At 35.7% G+C, this 21,313-nt stretch overlaps 1 long non-coding RNA gene across 7 annotated transcripts; it reads right to left on the bottom strand.

Moving 5' to 3' along the window:
* Positions 1 to 3,309: 3,309 nt before the first annotated feature.
* LOC141491639 (uncharacterized) lies at positions 3,310 to 20,969 on the bottom strand. 7 transcript variants are annotated; one of them, XR_012469685.1, is made up of 7 exons: positions 20,809 to 20,969; positions 14,179 to 14,283; positions 12,514 to 12,609; positions 11,833 to 11,908; positions 10,786 to 10,892; positions 5,405 to 5,548; positions 3,310 to 4,806 (listed from the first exon to the last, which is right to left on the bottom strand). It is a non-coding gene; the product is annotated as an uncharacterized LOC141491639 (long non-coding RNA). The 7 variants fall into 7 exon arrangements; XR_012469682.1 differs by having other exon boundaries at positions 12,531 to 12,609; positions 20,809 to 20,965; XR_012469684.1 differs by having other exon boundaries at positions 3,310 to 3,862; positions 12,531 to 12,609; positions 20,809 to 20,963.
* Positions 20,970 to 21,313: the final 344 nt, after the last annotated feature.

The following is a 21,313-nucleotide window of genomic DNA, read 5'->3' as shown; positions in this document are numbered from 1 at the left end:
TAAATACTAATTGACTTGCAATTTTATGTCAAAACACGCTACAATTCAAATACAATACAATATTGATTTGGCAATTTGTCCATATATCCTAAGAAACTGACACTTCAGCTGCACAAAAAATGAGTAGAGAAGAAAAGATATTTATTTTTACTAAATGTATACATATTGAAGGAAGAGAATAATGAGTACTGGGAAGATCATTTTGTGGACTGATAAAAAAAGCATTCTACTTTATAAGTTTGTCATAAGATATGCATAGACAGATTTGACTTTTTGGAATCACATAGCTGTCTATTTGGTTTTCTTTATGTCTTTGCATTTGTAACTTTAATGTTGCATTAATATCATATGTTAATTTATAAGACTATATTAAAATAACTACAACCTCCTTATTTCTCACAGTTTTTATTCTTTGTTAACTTAGAATTGTTTTTCTGCTTCTATTTGCATTTCCAGAACTCAACACAGTGTTTGGCATATTGGAAGGCCTCAATGTTTCCTGACTGACCGATTGAATATTTATGTGCAAATCTCTCTCTCTCTCTCTCTCTCTCTCTCTCTCTCTCTCTCTCTCTCTCTCTCACACACACACACACACACACATCAAAGCACTTTTTCATGCAAAAGTTCATTGAAAATGGGAGCACTCAAAGCAAAGTGTTGTACTGAGCTATTATTAAAGAACTACAAAGTCTTTCCAGGAATTTTTTCTCTAGATATTGCATTTGCCTCAAAGGTGATGAAATCTTCTTCCTCTATCTATTCATGTCTTCAGTTATTGTTACAAGATGTAATAATGTACTGCAATTATATACAATCATGATAAGTCATTGAAATATTAAACAATTTCATCCATTAAACAATTTGATCCATATTCCACAAACAAAAAAAAACAACACAATGTTGCTGCTATACACGCTATAGCTTCTTGGAGCCTCAGGCTAGAGTTGAATACGAGGTAAGTGCCAAAGGTAGAAGAGCAGCCCTGAAAAGGACTCAGCAAGCCCGCATCCAGAAATGCTAATCTTCCTTGAACACCCTTTAGCTGCATATTTTTGTACAAGGGTGTGAATATATGTGTGAGTGTATAACTACACATATATGAGTGCATGACTGTGTGTATATGTTACATGTAGATATGTGTGTGTCCAATCCTGTACAAGGTCATCAGTGTCATTTCAAAGCTGAGATCTTCACCCAAACTGATTCAGAGACTACATGTGTGGACCCATCTTATGACCCTTTCCTTTTTTTTCCAGAAGCACATAAAAAACCCTGTAAATAGATTTTAATTGCATTTAACAGCAAATTAATTCTTCCATCCAGATATTTCACAGCCTCACCAAACTAGAAAATAATTCAAACATTCAGGCACTGACTGCGAGTCACATTTTTCAAAGTGATTTGGGAGAACTGGACTCTTTCCCATAGGTAGGAGTAACTAAGGTGATTTAAGTCCTAGCAAACAGTGGGACAGGCGCCTGAGTTTCACTGCTCCCTTTGTTGAAACCCGTTCTTTCAGAAAATCGTTTTCTTTTGCCATTGGACAACAAAATGCATTGTCAAGAAATTTTATAGCAATAATTATAAAAGATGTCCATTTGAACCCATTGAGGTCTTAGTGATTTTATAACACCCAGCAGACCTCCCTGCAGGAGAACTCTATATTTATGTGTGCAATATATGCGAGAATTGAGATCGTAAAATTAAATGACCACATAGAACTGTCATTTCTATGATGAGCGCCTACATGTGTGAAGGCTGGTTTATTTTGTAGCATCGGGTTACACTAAATGGTCCACTCTCTGTGAACATTTTTAATCACGCATTTCTTCACTCTTTCAGTAATATTACACTTGAAGGACTGGTAAGCAGTTTGCTATGAAATGGTAAATGGCTACTGGCAGTGCTAACCTGACAGAAGTGCTCACTAAAATAGAAGTACAGTACATATTGTATGCAATTGTTTTATGAGGGACATTATGGTTACTAGAATAACATTTCACCATTACCAACTGCTGAGAGAAAAGTCATTAAGATATTTGGCAAGCCAGTGCAATTTTTCAACCGAGCTGGAGTACAGACTTTAGAATAGCTTCAATGGAAAGAGTCTAGCTGTCTCAAAAAGAAGACTGGGGTGGGAGGGAGACCCACCTCAAGTCTTCCATGTTATTTTATTTATTGTGCTTCATTTTCAGAGAAAGTTATTGGTTTGTCAAGTTAAAAATGGGATTTTGGGGGCTAAATTCTTCCCCCACTTTAAATAAAGGTTTCATTTTGAGTTCCTATGATAGCTACCAGGTTTGACTTTTTTTTCCAGGGGGCTATTTTGGAATAAAGACCAATCAAGACTTTTTTTGGGGAGTTCACTTTTTTAAATGATTAAAAACCTATTACTTGATAGAGGAGGAGTTCCCTAAAAAGTCTTCTAGATAAAATAGATTGCAATTAAGAATTTAGATATTTATTTATATGTATATTTATATATATATATATATATATAATTTGATGTATTCTCTGAAAGTCAAATTTCCATTTCTTTCCACTCATCTTTATCAATTTGTCTTCCTTCTTCTCATCTTGCTCTTCAAAGAACATCAACTTTCACCTAAAACAAATAGTCTCAGCACCATCTGATAATTTAAAGGATTAATCAGTCATCTGGATAACTTGCTTGTATATATTTTAAAAAATTGAATCAAAAGGGAACTTCAAAGATCAAGTAGTTCATTATAATATTGACTGGACATTTGGAAATGTTTAGGTGATTAACTGTAATATTTTCAGTTTCACCTAATTCTTTGTTATGAAGACACACCTTCAATAGTTTTTAATTAATGAATTAATTTTAACATTTTTTTATTTGAGTTCCAAATTCTCTCTTTCTTCCACCCCTCCCCCACCCATTGTGAAGGCAAGAAATTTTATATAAATAATATGTGTGAAATTATGTAAAACATTTCCTTACTTGTCACCTTGCCAAAAAATGCTTCATTCTCCATTCAAACACCATCAGTTCTCTCTGTGGAGCAGAGTTCTACAAAAATTAATCCCCAAGTCCTGAACTTTTAGATAACACTTTTTTATTGATCCTGTGGCTGGCAGAGGTGAGAGGTGTTGCATCAAATATCATTGGTGGGGCAGCTAGCTGGCACAGTGAATAGAGCACCGACCCTGGAGTCAGGAGTACCTAAGTTCAAATCTGGCCTCAAACAATAATTATCTAGCTATGTGGCCTTGGGCAAGCCACTTAACCCCATTTGCCTTGCAAAAATCTGAATCAATAGGCATTGATAAGTCTAAGACAAATTGAGGAAAAACAGACATGTTTCTTTAATCTTTGTGCTTAGATAGATAGACTGATAGGTAGATAGATAGATAGATAGATAGATAGATAGATAGATAGATAGATAGATAGATAGAAAGATATTAGACAGAGTCAGTACTTTCTCTTAGACTTCCAATCAAATAGAGAAAAGGCAATGTTAAATATAAACATGTGTCTTTGAAAACATGGAGTTGAGTTTGAGTACTTGGCCTTCTGTTTTCTTCTCTGATCACAGGCTGATGGCCATCACTTCTGAAAATAGGATGTTTCCAGTTCATGGCAGCAGCCAATTAGAGAGGTAGAAAGTTTCTGATTCCGATGACAGTAGTCCAGTGGGAGGCACTTTCTGTAACAGCACCACTTTTCAGAAAAGATGACTTCTGACATATTCAAGCTAAACTGAAGGACTAAAGAGCCATGCTTGACTGACCAGGAGGCTTGGACTTTGCAAGTTGCTAGGACAGTGCAGGCCAGAGGCAATTGTAACAAATTCTAGGTAGTTGCTCAATAGTCTCACAAAGTTGACTTTATTTCCTCAGAGAAAATGAGAATGAAGGGTTATTGTTTTATGATTCTGTTTTATTTCTTTTTTCTTTGTTCTCTTTAATGATTTAAACATTTTCTGTGGTGAAGGAAATGAACCACTCTGCAAATAGGTGATGCCTATTTTATGCCTTAAATACTTTCTCCCATTATCTATATTTTGGAACTTTCAAGGACATGACCCATATGTAAGCAAGTTTTTTTTTTCTTTTAGAGATTTTTGCATAGAATGGTAAGGAAGGACCAAGGCAGAGAGAAATAATGAATCGGATCCATCTCTTTCATCAGATCCTCTCAGAATGAATCCAAAGAGAACAGCCTCCTTGTAGGAGAACCCTGAGTCATGGCCTATAAGAAATAAAGGAAAGTTCTCTTGTGTGTAAGAAATAGTACATGAGGGGCGGCTAGGTGGTGCAGTGGATAAAGCACCAGCCCTGGAGTCAGAAGTACCTGGGTTCAACTCCGGTCTCAAACACTTAATAATTACCTAGCTGTGTGGCCTTGGGCAAGCCACTTAATCCTATTTGCCTTGCAAAAATGTTAAAAAAAAAAAAAAAAAAAAAAAAGAAATAGTGCAAGAGTTAAACCTTGAAAGGTCCTAGAGATTTTAAGAAACAGTTGAGGAAGGAAAGCATTTCAAATACGGTTGGGTTGGAGAGAAAGTTGTAAGACATGTCAATGGAGAGAAATTGGACTTGTTCCTAATCATAATCTGAGAAAAGCTTACACTTACATTAACCATAAATCCTATGATATTAGCATGATAAGATCATGAAATATAAAAATGAAAAGACCAAAAAAGTCACTTAACAGAAACTTTCATTTAACAGATGAGAAAACTGAGACTCCTTTCCCCGCACATTGAAATTTTTTTTAAAAAGCTGTTGAAGATCCTTTGCAGTTAGTGACAATATGTTGACTCTGATCGATTTTCTCTAAAAGTAAAATAGTGATTATTTTATTTTCTTTTAGTACATACTCTAGAGTTCATTGTGTGTAGTAGCCAAAGACATTCATTCTGTGAACTAGTTTTTAATGCTTAAAAATTTAGATTCTTTTAAGGGATGGAAGAGGGAAGAGAATTATAGAATTATTAATCTACCAGTGTCACTTCCTTTTCCCTTGTCAATATGCTCTCATTCTCCTAATCCCAGAGCTCTCTCATTCACCAATCGGGGCCCAACCACAAAAAAACTCTGCAAACTCTTTCCAGTAGTTGGTTGATGCTTGGGGTTAGGAAGGACTAATGATTTACCCTTCAGAGACCCATTTAACAACTATATTGAGAGTTTATTCTTCAATTTCCCTCCTAGCACCTTCTCACTATTCCAACTCATGTCTCCTGACCTCATGGGCTCATGACATATTCAAGCTCAGTTAAATTGTCCCTATTTAGGCCTTGATGGGGGGTATTTCTATTTGATGAAAAAGGAAACAATCACTAAGGTGATTAAGCGACATATTTGAGCCCAGAAGGTATTGTCTCTGCCAAAGTAGTGCATCTTTTTTTTTTAATGAAACAGCCACACTGACCTTTAAAATGCTGAACAGCAGCTCTTGGAAGAAAGATTTTAACAAAACATATACTTCAATTGAAAGAGAGCTGGGAAAACCTACCGGGTAAACATAATCGCTTCATTTTTTCAAAGTTTTCCAAGCTTGTGACCCTAGGGAAAGCTTAATTAAGCACAACGAAGAAAAAAAAAATTAAATCATAAAAGTTGAATAAGTCAAAATATGAAATATTCAATTATTATTGCCTGTGGGGTTTGTTTTGTAAATATTTTATCCATAGTCCATACTCAGCTTCCTTTCTTCCCTGTCTAGAAAAGTGCTGTCTGGGGAATAAATCTATGCTTCCCCTCGTAGACTCTCACTCTCATCTTCTTCTTATAATTTATTAACTGATGTTTTTAGAAACATAAGTACGCCAAGGTTCTCTTCTTACTGCTCTGATTCTACATTCTCTCCTAGGATTGCAGCAATTAGAGATTAAAAAAAGATCCATTAGAGTATCAGTTCATCCTTTGGGGCCTCACACAAGATTATTCCTTTCATAGGCTATTTCCACTCCTGTTTCAAATACAGCACACTAAATAACCCACACATAACTTTCTCAAGGTAGGAGTAAATATATTTTCCTCTCATTCATGGAAAATCACTGGAGTTTTTCTTCTTCATCACATACAAAGATATGTGTAGACTTCCTTTGAAAATAATTATTTGAAATGCTAAAGTTCACTTCTCAAATTTGTATTTCTTTGAGAACTCTGAGTCCCCATTGGAATCTGGTGAGAGTTTAATCTTTGCATATATTAAAAAAGAAAAATTCAGGGCCTGAGTTTTATATTAAGTAAATGGCCCAAAATTAGAAATTGCTGCCAAAGGTAAGAAATGCCAAGAAGAGCTTAAGAATAATCCTTATGTTTGTTTGTTCTTTTAAGGCAATGGGGTTAAGTGGCTTGCCCAAGGTCACACAGCTAGGCATTGATTAAATGTCTGAAGTCACATTTGAACTCAGGTCCTCCTGACTCCAGGGCCGGTGCTCTATCCACTGCACCACCTAGCTGTCTCCTAAGACTTTCCATGTTAAAGAAGTTCTATCTCTAGGGCAACTAGATGGGACACGACCTGGGTCAGAAAGACTCATCTTCTTCAGTTCAAATGTGACCTCAGATGTTTAGTAGTTGCGTGATGCCGAGCACATCACTTGACCCTGATTGCCTCAGTTTCCATATCTGTAAAAATGAACTAGAGAAAAAGCTTCAGTATCTTTGTCAAGTAAACCACAAATGTAGTCAGAAAGAGTCAAAAATGACTGAAAACAATTGAACAGCAACAATCTATAGATCTACAGTGAGCCGACCCATTATGTTGGTATTTTGAAAAAACTTGTAGCAGTCTAGGACCATGGCTAGTATGAATATAAACATGGATGTTTGTAATCTTGGCTGCTTACTTACAGAAACCTTTCTGTCTGAGATGGGCAAGGGGTCTACCTGATTATATACACGTACTGGAGTGGATGAGAGAAGTGAAGATAGGTGGCTATGGCAACCAGGCAATATGGCACCCTGTCCCAGTTTATCATTTTCAACAAGAGAAACATTTTTGACCCTGGAGAAAAATCAGGGAGCTGAAGCTGATTGCAATCATCTGGAGGAAAGATTATGTAAATCTGAAGTAGGGTCGTGGCTGGGCTAAAAGACAGAAGGAAACAGATTGGTGCAATATGGAAGAAATAGAATGGAGCAGGCCACAAAAATAATTAGATATGAGTGTTAAGGGAGAATGGGAATTTAAAGCTGACTCTTAGCTTGTGAATCTAAGGGTCTGCAGGTGTTTTAAGAAGAAAAAGTTTAAAGGAGGGAGGGGTGGGTTAAAAAGGGAAGATGAGTTCTTAGGAAAAGTTCAGTTGGAGAACAAGTTGCATGCTTGCAAACATAACTACACACTTACATAAATATGTATATACATATATTTTTGAATGCATTAGTTCATTTGATACAACAATTCTGCAATGCTGGAACTGAAAAATGCATGTTTTCTAAATAAGATTCTAGAGTTGTAAATTATCCAGAATCATGCAGCAAATAAGGGCCAGGAAGAATAACAATAAAAATAGTAGTAACAGTGATGATGATGATGATGATGATGATGATGATGATGATGATGATGATGAAAACAATAGCTAACACTTAACCCAGATTTTCTTGATTCTAGTCATTTGATCATATCCTATATTCTCTCTTTCTGTGGTATTCATTCTTTATGGTTCTTCTAACCCATTGACTTCTTCTCAGCCTTAGAATGCAGTTAACTCTTTTTCTTGCTGATTCCTCCCCCCCCTTAGTTTCTACCAATGATTTCATTTAACTTCTAGGAGTATAACTCTCAGTCATACTTCTACTCCTGAACTATTCCTACAGCTCTAATATTGCATTTCCATCTACTTGATCAATATTTTACCTCCATATCTCAAAGATTATTTTTCCAACTTTTTGGGAACCATTTTCAACCTATGCCTCCCTTTTCCTTGAAAGTAAATGTATATCAAAATACATGTTGGTGTAACTTGAAGGGTCTTATCAATTTCTTCAAAGCTTTTATTTATCTCTTCAATAGCATAAACTCAAATTACTTTCATGGAAGTTTGCCTTTTTTAAGACTACTTATCATTAACATTGAATTCAAAGTGGCAACCTGTCCCATGAAATGAAGCTTCTTGTTGCTTTGGGATATAGAATGCAAACATCTCTAAATTCCTTCCTTTACCTATCAAAGGAGAAACTCATACCATCCTTATTTTTAGTCGCTAATTCCCTTTGTTTTTCAGTGTTCTTTCTAATAAAAATTGGGGGATTAATATAAATTAGTTCCCCTGGACACAAGACAACTCACTGTTTCTTATTCAACAATTCTCTTAGTCAGATGAAGTGATGATTAGCTCACAATAATTATATTAAGACCCTCTAAGATGTGAAGGTTGCACTAGACAACCTCTGGGATACGTTATCATTTACAAAGCAAGGTAAGGGACAGGCCCTCCCTCAAGGAGCTTATGATTCAGTGGTGGAAGATAACACACAAAAGGAAGGGAAAGTAGGGGCCTAGGGAGGTACAGTTCATTGGGAAAATGAAAAGATGACTAGCTCTTGGATCTAAAACTAAGTTCTCTACTCTCCATCCTTCAACCAAAGAAAGAGATGGTACATATTGACATTGTTTGGATTCCAGGACTGAAGTGATCTTGTAGGGTGGAGACACTCCTGGGAGCCTGATTGGGAAGTCCATAGTAGCATAGCGAGATGGGAAAATGAAAAGCTGAAAATATCTGCATTGGTTTTTTTCTCTGAGATACAGAATGAACCCTCTTGAATCCTTTGAGCAAGTAGATAGCAAGGCTTGCAAGTAAAAATAGATAAGAAAGTTAAGAGATGATTACAATATCATAGATAGAGACCTTAAGAGATCTCAGGCACCATTAAATGCAACTCCCTCATTTTATAGATAAGAAAACTGGGGCTTGCTGAGAAAAAGTTACCCAAGGTCCCCTATGAAGGCTGTGACAATGATGATATTTAAATTCAAATCCCTTGATTTCACTTTGGTGTTGTTTAAACAATGTCTCAACCTACACCTTTATTTTAGTAAAATCAAACAATGATTTTTGGGGTGGCTAGGTGGTACAGTGGATAGAGCACCAGCCCTGGAGTTAGGAGTACCCAAGTTCAAATCTGACCTCAGACACTTAGTAATTACCTAGCTGTGTGGCATTGGACAAGCCACTTAACCCCATTGCCTTGCAAAAACCTTAAAAACAATCAAACAATGGTCTATCCTTTAATATCAATACTCAGCTGGTGTTGTATGGCTCTAAGTTAAAATATACAGATAAGAAAAAAATGAGTATTACTCAGAGGGCAATTGAGACCGGCATGGGGAGTGAGAACAAGTTATAACATACAAATCAAGATGCTGAGTAAAGAATGAAATCAAATAAATGCAAAAAATGATCTGTATGCATTTGTGAGAATGAGAAAAATCAGTGGACAGTTCAGGAGGAACTCCATTCCCCATTTTTATCCTTATGCTGTCAGAAGAAGATAAGAAAGTCACCCAACACATTAAGTGGGTCCCTTATGATGAAGATATCTGAAAACATGGGCACGAGTTGCAAAAGTAAGCATGGATGAATGAGGATATGGATTATTGGGGAGAATATCTACACGGATGAAATCATGGATCCCTTGGAGTGTTATGTGAACTTAAACTATGTAAGAAGTAAGGTTTTAGTTGAGTATAGCACACAGGAAATACATGAATGCTTATTGTATTATATCTAAGTCTAAAATCTCCAGATTATATTTTCATAATTCATATCATACCTGATGTTCTTTTATTGATGGAGTACAGAGCAGAGAGAAACTATTCCCTGGCTAGAAATCCTAATAAAGGGGACTGATTGTAGATATCATAGAATGACTGTGAGCCCCCCAACAATCCCAGTCTTGTTTCTGGGCTCTAACTGCAGTACAGGAGCAACAATTACAATTATTACAATTACTCTTGATTAGTCAGGGGCTGCTCATCTATTCCATAAATTGACCTGGGACCATGTTCCCATCTATTCTCTGGTTTCTGATTTTTGAACATTTCCCTGCTAATTAACTCCAAGTATGGGTCTGATCAGATCACTCCCATAGTCAGTAAACTGCAGTGGTTCCTTATTAACTGAAAGATCAAATATAAAATCCATTCTTTGGCTTCATAACCTGGTCCCTTCCTAGCTTTCCAGTCTTATTAAAACTTTACTTGCATTCACATACGTTCAGATTCTGCAACACTGAACAACTTGCTATTTCTCACATATAGGACAGTCCTTCTCTAAGATGCAGGCATTTATTTCCACTGGCTGTTCCCCCATGCCTGTTTTGTCTTCCTCTTCATCTCCAGCTCCAGTTTCTAACTTCCCTGGCTTCCTTTGAGTGTGGTTTAAAAGTCTCATCTTCTACAAGAAGACCTCTTCATTCCCCCTTAAATAAAGCAAGCCGTGTCCCTCAAAGATTACTTTCAATTTATCCTTTATGAACATTCTTTATTGGGGTTGACTAGGGGGTACAGTACAGATATGGTTGAAACAACTTAACATGAGAAGCTTTGTGAGTAGCCAGGGGGCACCATGGATAAAGTTCTAGGTCTGGAGTCAAGAAGACTCATCTTCTTGAGTTCAAATCTGACCTCAGACACTAGCTGTATGACTCTGAATATATAACTTAACCCTATTTGTCTCAGTTCCCTCATCTGTAGAATGGGTCGAAAGAGGAAATGGCAAAACACTCTAATGTCTTTGTCAAGAAAACACCAAATATGTTCATGGAGACTCAAACATGACTGAACCAAACAACGAATACCTTGTTTATAGGTGCTGCATGTTATCTTCCCCTTTAAATTGTGATGTCCTTGAGAGCAGAGACTATTTTTTGTTCTTTCTTTGTATGCCCCACACTTCATATAGAATCTGACAAATAATGAAAATTGAGTTGTTTCCTGTTGTTGTTTTTAATTATTTATTTAAGGCAATGGGGTTAAGTGACTTGCACAAGGTCACACAGCTAGGTGATTATTATGTGTCTGAGGCTGGATTTGAAGTCAAGTCATCCTGACTCTAGGTCCAGTTCTCTATCCACTGAGCTGCCCCAATTTTTTTGACCTCTGACTTACAATGCATGGATATATAAGACCAAGACATAGGTTAAGTCCAGACCAGTAGCTATGTGCCAGCCCCTCAGGGTCTAAGTCTCTTCATCTCTAAAACTAGTTAAATTAGTTGATTCATATGGCCCTTTGCAATGCTAACCCTTCTAATCCTCTTAAAACATCTCTATATTAGACACAATACTGCATTAGGTGATAGGATTTCTCCCTCTGCCTGTCTCTCTGTATTTCAGGACTAATGTGAATTTGCTACTTTTCCCTCAATGGTTAGCAAATTAGTAGATTATGCCTATGTTGACACTTCTCTTTTCACTCCAATGGTTTGCTTATTTTACTGATAGCAAGTATTCTCAATAGGGAGTGCTAGAACGTGAAAATTGATTTGGTAAGGCTAGAAGTCTGATATATTGTTTAAGCACTTTTTTTTGTTCCTAAGACTATTAGGGAGATATTCCTCAATTCCCCATTTGTGCAATAAGGTTACAAAAGATTTGAGTATGGGCCTACCAATCTAATGTCAATCTGTCATTCAAGGACCAGCCAGTGTGATACTGAAGAGATTCTGTATTCAGAGGCTCATTAATGAGTTTAGGATTATTTTGTTTTGTTTTTAAATTCAAAGCAATTCTGTCCATTAAGGTAGAGAGAGACTATATTGTACAACTGCATAGGGGATCCCTACGCCATGCTAGTCATGGAGCTGGGAAGTATTTAAATAGCATCACATCTCTTCACTCACTTACCCGCTGCTATGTACCAGGTGGTTATATGTTCAATCTTGAAGAGTGACAATTAAAATAAAAATAAAGAGAAGTGCACCTGTGAAAGGATGGGAAGATGTGTAAGTAATCATTATCAAACACCTCCAGAATAAGTTATTCCTGGTTATAATGGTGACTCATTGGCAACTATTTGGTTGGTTACAGTGCAAAAATTGAAGAGCTTCTTTCTAAGCTACTGTTCCAGTTTTGACAATCTCTCTCTCTCTCTCTCTCTCTCTCTCTCTCTCTCTCTCTCTCTCTCTCTCTCTGTCAGTTTTCCCAACTTTTCATTGAGTATATAATGACTCTTTCTCCTTATCTCCTCCTAATTTTAGGGCTCCTGGATAAATTTTTAAGTCCCTGATAAAGTTGTAACTTGTATAGGAAGTCTTTCCCAATCCTATTCAATCTTAGTAGGAATGCTTTCCTTCTGCCAAATTTATTCTGAAGGTTTTGTTTGCATCTGATTGTTTTCATGTTGTTTCCACATTAGACTGTGAACTCCTTAAAAACAGTGACTTTTTTTTTGCTTTTCTATCTTCAACAACTGTGATGCATTTAAGAAATCTATTTGATTGAGTTTTCCTTCCTGTTCTCCCCATCCACTATTCCTATTCTTGTCCCACTATTCCATTACAGTTTTACAGTTTAATTAGTCCTTACCCTATGTTTATTCCCACCTTACTGTCTTCAATACTGGGTTAACTTCTTTTTTTTTTCATTGTGGGTTATCTTCTGAATCCACCTTCTCTGCTGCAACTTTTAAAACAACAGATCATTGTTGCATTAATCCTTCCTTCAGCTATAACTCATCCCTAGTTAAATTCCCTATTATGACTGTTCCAAAACTTCCATCTTCTGCACTCCCTAACTCTTCTTCCATCATTTCACTCTTAGTAGCATTGCCTCCTTTTAGAATTCTGAAACCAATGGGATTTAAATCATATTTTTTCAGTCCTGAACAACTCAAAACCTGCTTTACTCATCCATTTCTTTGCTTCACTCAGAGAATAAAGTTGTAATTCTATGATAAGGTTAATCTCTTCATTCCCTGTTTCTGAAACCTGAGAAACAGACACTGGGTGAGCTATTTAAATTCCTTCAGCAGCCATTTTTTTTATCATAATAGTTTTTTTCCTGTAAAGAGAGTTTTGAACATTTATATTTGTAAAATTTTCTCTCTTCCTTCTTTCCCTCCCCTGCAGGACAGCAAGCAATCAAATATGGGTTATACATATATAATCATGTTAAATTTACTTCCATACTGGTCATATTTCCAAAGAAGAATCACTAAAAAATGGGAAAAACCAAGAGATAGCCAAAATAAAAGACAAATTAAAGAGTTAAAATAGTAAGATTTGATCTGTATTCAGACTCCATAGCTCTTCCTCTGTTGGTGGATGGACTTTTCCATCACAATTCCTTAAAAATCGTCTTTGATCACTGTATTACTGAGAAGAGCCAAGTCTATCACATTTGATCATCACCCAATGTTGGTACCATATTCAATGTACTTTTGGCTCTTAAGCAGTCATTTTAGATATAAATTGAAATATTTTTAAGCAACTAAGTCATTCATACTCCTGTGATCTAATGACTGCACCATATATGCCTAGAAGGCCAAATAATAATAGCTGACATTGATATAATGCTTTAATCCTTACAAAATACTCAAAATGCATATATTCTGATTGAATGCTCACAAAAAGTATGGGAGGTAGAGGCCATTTTTTTTCATCTAATGAGTGAGGAGATTGAATGACTTTCTTTGGGTCACCAAGCTAGCAAGTGTCTGAGAAGGGATTCAAAACTAGACCTCCTGATTCCAAGATTCTACTATACCATTCCATCACAGTCATAAATAAAAACAATTGTTGGATATATGCCAAAATATTCATAATTATACTCTCTGTGGTAAAAAAGAACCAGAAACAAAATGAATGACTATCAGTTCAGTAATGCCTCCCCTTACCACAATAGAATATTACTGTGCAACAAAAAAATGGCAAATATAGAGGCAGCTAGGTGGCATAGTGGATAAAGCACTGGCCCTGGTGTCAGGAGTACCTGGGTTCAAATCTGGTCTCAGACACTTAATCATTACCTAGCCGTGTGGCCTTGGGCAAGTCATTTAACCCCATTTGCCCTGCAAAAAAAGAAATGGCAACTATGAGGTTTCCAAAGAAACATGAGAATAAGAAGAATTTATGAAGTACTCAAAAAACTACACAATTACTCTAATAAGATAAAAGGATCACAAAAAAGAAAATGAACTTTGATTAAATGATGAAAAAATGATTTTCCAAGAGAAAAGAGAATAAGGCCTACCTCCCTCCTCAAAGCAGAGATGTGGGTGTGCTCTTCTGCAGAACGTTTTATGCTTTGTCAGACTTGATCACTGTTTAGGTCACTTTTCCTGAATCATTTTTCTCTCTTACAATGGAAAGTTCAACATGGAAAAATAGTATTAGTTTCTTCTATTTAAATCCTTCATCATAGATAGTAGATTATCTTTAACTGTTAACTTCATTGTGGACATTGGAAATATAATCACTTTGCCTATTGACGAGATATAGATATATCAGCAATAGACCTAAATTATTTCAGTCTTGACATGATTGACAAGCTATAAATTAAATTAGGAGACAAAAGCTTTCTCAAATTGGAGGAATGTTTCAAAATTCTATTTAAGCAAATGAAATGCATTGCTTTTATTATTTACCAGAAAACAATGAAAAACTTTACTTCATGTGACACCAGTTCACCTCATATTGCATTATTTGTGAAAAGCATTTGCAAAGGAAGCTCCATGATGATAATTGCAGCCTGTGGATCTCAATTTATTACAAAAGATGAAGAGATTAGTAAATTCAATAAAGAAAGTAGCCAGCACCCCCTTTTTAAATCAATATATACTTTCATTTTCTATGACCTTAATGTGAAGTTAGAAATAAACTCACATAGGAATAAATTTAAGACTCAAGATTAGGAAGCAAAGTAGGTCAAAAACTTGTAGATTGCTTTCTTCAAGAAGATGGTTATGTAGTGATGGATATGGAAAGCAATAAAAACCATTACCCTTCCCCCACCCAAAATAAAATGGACCATATATGAAGAGACAGGAAACAACTATGTGCTAATCTGGGAGACATTCTTGAATCAGTTATGTTCAGATGGACCATGGACTAGTTGGAGCAAAGATTAGAATCAAGAATGAGTGAAAACAAAAAATAAAACAGCTTCAACTTCTATATAACTTATTTCCACTGAGACATAAAGAAGTGATGATAGAACAATAGTACAGATTAACACCATTTTCTGATGAAATTGAACTATTATATAATAATTGTCAGAGAGGGAGACAAAAGAACTTAAAAGCCTACTTTTGCCAATGAGCACATGAACTCTTTTCCAAGATGAAAGTTAAGTCAAACAATACGAAAGTTCAGTCAGGAGATAAGCCAACTTCAAACTATTAGAGAAGAAGGATGGTGGGAGATCAATTATTTTCTTTCAGAAAATTGCAAAAGTAAGTAGAAGAGAAATAATAAGAGTATAGTCTGATAGGAGATGCAGTTAAGTCAAAGTATACAGAAAGCATTCAAGGATGTAATTAGAAAGACAACAGATGAAAAATGGAAAAGATCTGTCAAGATTTTTATAGCCAACTCTTTTCTCTATCTGACAGTCAAATCATTGCAGCTGTACCCTAACATCAAAGACCTTAATCTTCTGCTATGTAAGGAATAATAATGATCATAATAATGATGATGATGATGATGATGATGATAGTAATAATACAACTATTTAAGATGTTAAGACTTACAAAGTGCTTAACATTTCACTGTCACAACAACCCTAAGAGGTAGGTATTATTATTATTATTTCCACTTTACAAATGAGATAACTGAGGTAGACAGATATTAAATTACTTACCCAGGAGTCTCACATGGAGTGTAAGCATCTGAATTAAATACTTTTTTATTAGGTTTTTGCAAGGCAAATGGGTTTAAGTAGCTTGCCCAAGGCCACACAGGTAGGTAATTATTAAGTGTGTGAGGTTGGATTTGAACCCAGGTACTCCTGACTCCAGGGTCGGTGCTTTATCCACCCGGCCACCTAGCCGCCCCCTGAATTCAATACTTAATACATGTTGATTACCCCTTGAATCAGGATTTGGCTACAGGTCACTGAGTCTTGGTCCAGTACTCCATCTACTGCATCATTTAGGAAGAAGAAACATCAAGTAAGAAAACAAAGACTGAAAGAGCAGAGAACCAAACAAATGTACCTAGAAGAAGCCTGTGCTGAAGACTGCCCAATGAGGAGGGTATCTATCTAGGCATTGAGGCAATAATGTAAATGTGTTTTAAAGTTTTCACTTAGGAATTGTTGGATTTTTTTATAAACACTTCTGATCTAGCTATGGAATCAGTATGTAGAGGAAAAAAAGAAAAAAGAGCTGCAGAAACAAGGAACTTATTGCAAGATGAGACCATAGGCTTTTCTGTTACTGAAGGATTTCAACTAAAGACCAGATGACCACTTGACAGAGTTGTAGAATGATTCCTATTCCGATATGGATTTGATTAAATGGTCTCTGAGGTCTCTCTTAAAACTAAAATTCTTTTAGTCTATAAAATAAGAATAGTATTATCATTCCCCTTGCCCTTAAGATAGCATTTATTTTTTTCTCTTATCAACATTAGCTTTTAATTATAAAAAAATCAACCAAATCATCTAACATTTAATGAGTGCCTACTGCATACAGCACAATATTGGAGGTTCTAGGAGAGATAGTTCAGATAAACCATGGTTCTTAACTTTATGGCGATAACAGTCTTATAGAAAAATTTATATTTTCTCATTCAAAAACTCTTTATGTTAGTTTCTAGATTAGAAAAGTCACAGTCTCTGCCCCTATAGAGCAGATGTCCTCTTAAAGGGTGAGATCTACATGCAAAACATATATACACATATACATGCATGTCCACATACATATATAAATATAAATATATAAAACCTTACATGAAAGAATTAGAATTGTAAGTCTTTTAAGATTAGAAATTCTTCGATTCTTTATATTTGTATAACTAGTTCTCTAGTACCTGAAACATAGTAAAAGCCTAATAAATGCCTGTTAATTGATTGACTGAAATCTGTAAAACAATGTAAAAATGCTATATCAGGATGGAGAATGTTAAAAATTAGGGGGATATCTGGAGGATATGACACAAATACAAAGGGTTACAATATTCTTTTTCTCTATGTAATTTTACACACACATACAAATATATATATATTCAAATATATGCATATATAAATACATAAATTTATCTATGCAGCACACTTTGTAAGTTCCTGTGGAGAAAGATTCTTATGGAATCAGGGAAATCAAGAAAGGCTACATGGTAGAGTTTACCCCTTAGTTGGGTTATAAAGGATCCAACTATGGATCAGAATAATAATAGATAATTTTCATATTTATTATAATCCAGGCACTGTTTTTAAATGTTTTATAATTAGTGTTTCATTTGATCCTCACAACAACCCTAGGGAGAGATGCTGTTATCCACATTTTACATATAAAGAAACTGAGACAGATAGGGGTTAAGCGGTTTACCCAAAGAAGCACAGCTAATGTCTGGGGTTAGATTGAACTCAGATCTTCCTGACTCCTGGCCTGCTTCTCCATTGACTGCTGTCCCAACAGAATATCACATTATATACACAGATTCTGTGTTTTCTTGTATGATTTGGGGGTGGTGCAGGAGGTTGTGCATTTGAAAGAATACAGGAACTGTGACAATTGTATCCTGAATGTTCAATAAAATTAATTAACTGGGTAGGAGAATGACTGTCCTGCAACTCCACAGTCCTGAATATTAAGGTTTGCCTTTTCATCCAAGGAAAGTTCCACTCCATCTCCCCTGCCACAAGTCCAAGAGCAGCAGATGGTCCACCAAATTTTGCAGAGACATTATCATTACTCTGCAAGTGATGATCCTATTCTTGGTCTTTTTTTTTGGCAGAAGATAGGTCAGCTGTAAGAGCCAATCTAAGCCTTCCACTCATCATCCATTTGGGGAGATTTCAGTTTTAAACAAAGTACTACCCCAGATCACTAAGTTTGAGGTTTGTAAAGTAATTGTTGTGACTTGAATTTTTGTGTACACACTCTCTATCACCTTAATATCCTGTTATATAGAAAACAGAAGGCAGCATGCAGGCACTATAAAAACTGGGAGAACCATAGAGAGTCTGAAATTGATAATATCAACTGTTTGGAAGGCTGGGACCAAAGAAGCAATTAAATTTTCTTTAATATAATGATCAGGTGCTCCTGGGAGATAGCCCAGTGTACTGTGAAAAGACCTGATCTATAGTGGACAGATGCTAGATTGGGGGAGGTATCAGAGAACCTAGATTCAAATTCCAGTCCTCCCACTTATCAGTTGTATGACCTTTAGGAAAGTCTTTAAACCTCCTTTGGTCTCAGGTTCCTCACTTTCACAGTGAGGTGCTGGGATTATATTATTTCTGAGTTGCCTATTATCCAATGATCTGAGCTCTAGTCTAGACCAAATCACCTTGGCTGTGATGACTCAGTTTCCACTTTTCTTCAACCAGATTGATCTCTTCAACAAACTGATTAAATTTTACAAACATTAAATGACTAGATGGGAAACTAGGTTGCAGAGTGGTTAGAGAGTTTAAAAAACACTGGATTTGAAAAAAATGAAATTTTGAATTCAAATCTTTATTTTACTCATCTTTGTGAACCTGGATGATAAAATTTTTCTAAGCTTAGTTTCCTTATCTGCTAAAGGGGAATAATGAAAGCACTAAAACTCAAAGGATTATTGTGAAGACCGAAAGAGATAATATGTAAAGCAGTTTGCAAATCTTAAGCTTGCTGAAAAATAACCAGCATTTATGTAGCATCTACTAGTATCACTCACTGTGACTTCAACAATCTTGAGAGAGGAGTTTCTTTTTTTTAATCCTGATTTTACACTTGAAGAAACTGGTGTAAATAGATTAAGAGATTTTCCAAGCTCATACAGCTGCTTAGTATTCGAAGTAGAATTTAAATTCAGGCCTTCTAGACTCAGTGTTCTATCTGCTGTTAGATTATTATTAATTATTGTTATTATTTTATTTTATTTTTACTACCCTGGACTAGGTATTGGAGGAGGTAGAAGCTTAGATAAACTATGGTTCCTTAACAAGATTACTTCTATGCAGCTTTGTTTTCTCATTTGTAAAACTAATGTGATAAGGTCACATATTTCCAATGTACCTTTCAGGGCTTTGAGACTATAATACTGTATGTTCAAAAAAATAAAGTAAGATGAGAACAAAGACCTTCAGTCACCTGCCTTGGTGAGTAATTATTCTTTTACCGATCAAGGAAAGATTTTTTTTCACAATGACTAAAAGTTTCCAAATCATATTTTCAAGTTTTCCCCTAACTGACTTTCATTCACTTAATTGAAATAAAAATTTAATTTGTGCTTAATGGTCCCATTTACAGTTAGATTCTAGATTATGATGTTGTTTAGAAATTTAGGATGTGAAATGTGGGTGGTAATTGTCTGTGGAAAGGAGACTTATAGACTACGTGGGAGTCAAAATTTGTCCAGGGATCTGGGAGATAGATTTCAAGGTTAATAAATAAGTACATTGGTGTTTTATTCCTGAAAGCCCCTCAGCACCTGGCTAACTTTCCAGCCCAATTGGTTTTATTGCTGCTCTTCATACAGGAAACCCTATCTTCTTCACAGATGCTCTGGCATGTCTTGATTTTCTCCTTCTCTTATAATGCCTGCCTTGCTTCCTTCTCTAAAAGTGAGGGTTCCTTATTTGTCTAAAACTTCATCAGTTGAGAGCAATTCTGGGTTAAATAAATCACTCAGAGCTAGATATAGGGAAATTCTTACCATCTCCTCAAGTGAATCACAGACATCTCAACTAGTTACTATAAGAAATCTGTTCCAATTAGGCAAAAGATTTGAAGAAATTCCTTGGGTTAGTCCTGGAGGGTTAAGGGATGTCTCTCTAGGACTATAGCTTATGAATCTCCCTTGGTGTGCTTTACCACGATTGTCGGTAATATCAGTTGATCAAACCATTTGACCTGGATGAGAATATGATTTCTTTTAATCATAGTGGTCTAGCTTGACCAAACATGGCTCATATTTGGATATTCACTTAATCCTTGTACAATCCTTAATTGGACCAGGAAGTAGTTACCATTATATAAGTTGTTGATACTAATATGTCTCAAATTTGACATGATACCAGCTTTGTTCTATTCCCTTATAACTGTCCAGGAACATATGTGATTAGAGCTTGCTTGCTTATATGCAGAGCTTGTGGGATAGAGGATAGCAGACCTGGGGAAGGAGTGCAGGCAATGGAGGACAGTGAGTGGACAGCAGGAGGAGCGGAAAGCTAGCTTGTAGTGTGGAGCCAGCAATGGCAGATAGTGGACAGGTGGACATTGAGCATATCAGACAAGGGGGAGAAGCAGACTCCGAACTTGGGGAACTGATAAGTAAACAGACTGTGCAGATAGATTTAAGTGTGGACTTGACCCTTCAGCCTTTTGCCACCACAGTTATACAATAAAATCTCTCCAAGTTTCTTCAGCATTTCTTTGCTCTCTCTGAATAAAGAATCTGCAAAGCAATAAGAATGGGATTTGTTTGAAATATCTTGCTCCCCTCAGTTAGATAAGGACTTACAATTGACTCAAGTCTACAGGATTTGCCATACATTAAAATTTGACAGATATCAGTCAAACAGTTTTTTATTCTAGAAAGGGGTATTTTTACTAAGGTGGTATTATATGAGAAGATATCACAAAACATTCCCCCCCAAAATATTAATCATGCCTTCTCCCACCTGAATATTCAGAATTCAGAGAGCATCTAGAGCAAAAGAGTAACTTACAGGTTCTGGGCATCATTTTCCTGTATTCTTCAAGATCTTCACTATGGCATAGCATTTTTATAATTAGCCTCTTTTCAGAGTCTTGAATCTGTTGGCAGTTATTGCAGAATGAGTGTTAGAATGTTGATGAGAAGTCAAAATCCATCTGACCTTTCAAGGTTCATAGTCTCTCTCTGCCTAAAGGTAAGAGTGGAAAGGAGATCTAGGCTGATGTATATACATATATACATATATATATATATATATATATATATATATATATATATATATATATATTGCTACCGTATCCCTAAGTGATTCCTTCACAGGTGTGAAATTCTTCTCTGCGATGCCAAAAACATAAATATCTTTCTGATCTAATTCCCTAGTTTTATAATGAAGCTGGGAGATAGAAAGGGCTTAAGAAATGGAGATTATTCCTTTAAGATATATATATATATATATATATATATATATATATATATATATATACACATTGACGTGTAATAGACCTTTAAAGGTAGAA

This window comes from Macrotis lagotis, chromosome 6, assembly GCF_037893015.1.
Source record: "Macrotis lagotis isolate mMagLag1 chromosome 6, bilby.v1.9.chrom.fasta, whole genome shotgun sequence".
Lineage (NCBI taxonomy): Eukaryota > Metazoa > Chordata > Mammalia > Peramelemorphia > Peramelidae > Macrotis > Macrotis lagotis.
The sequence above is the reverse complement of the archived record's forward strand: the minus strand, read 5'-3'. Positions and strand labels throughout refer to the sequence as shown.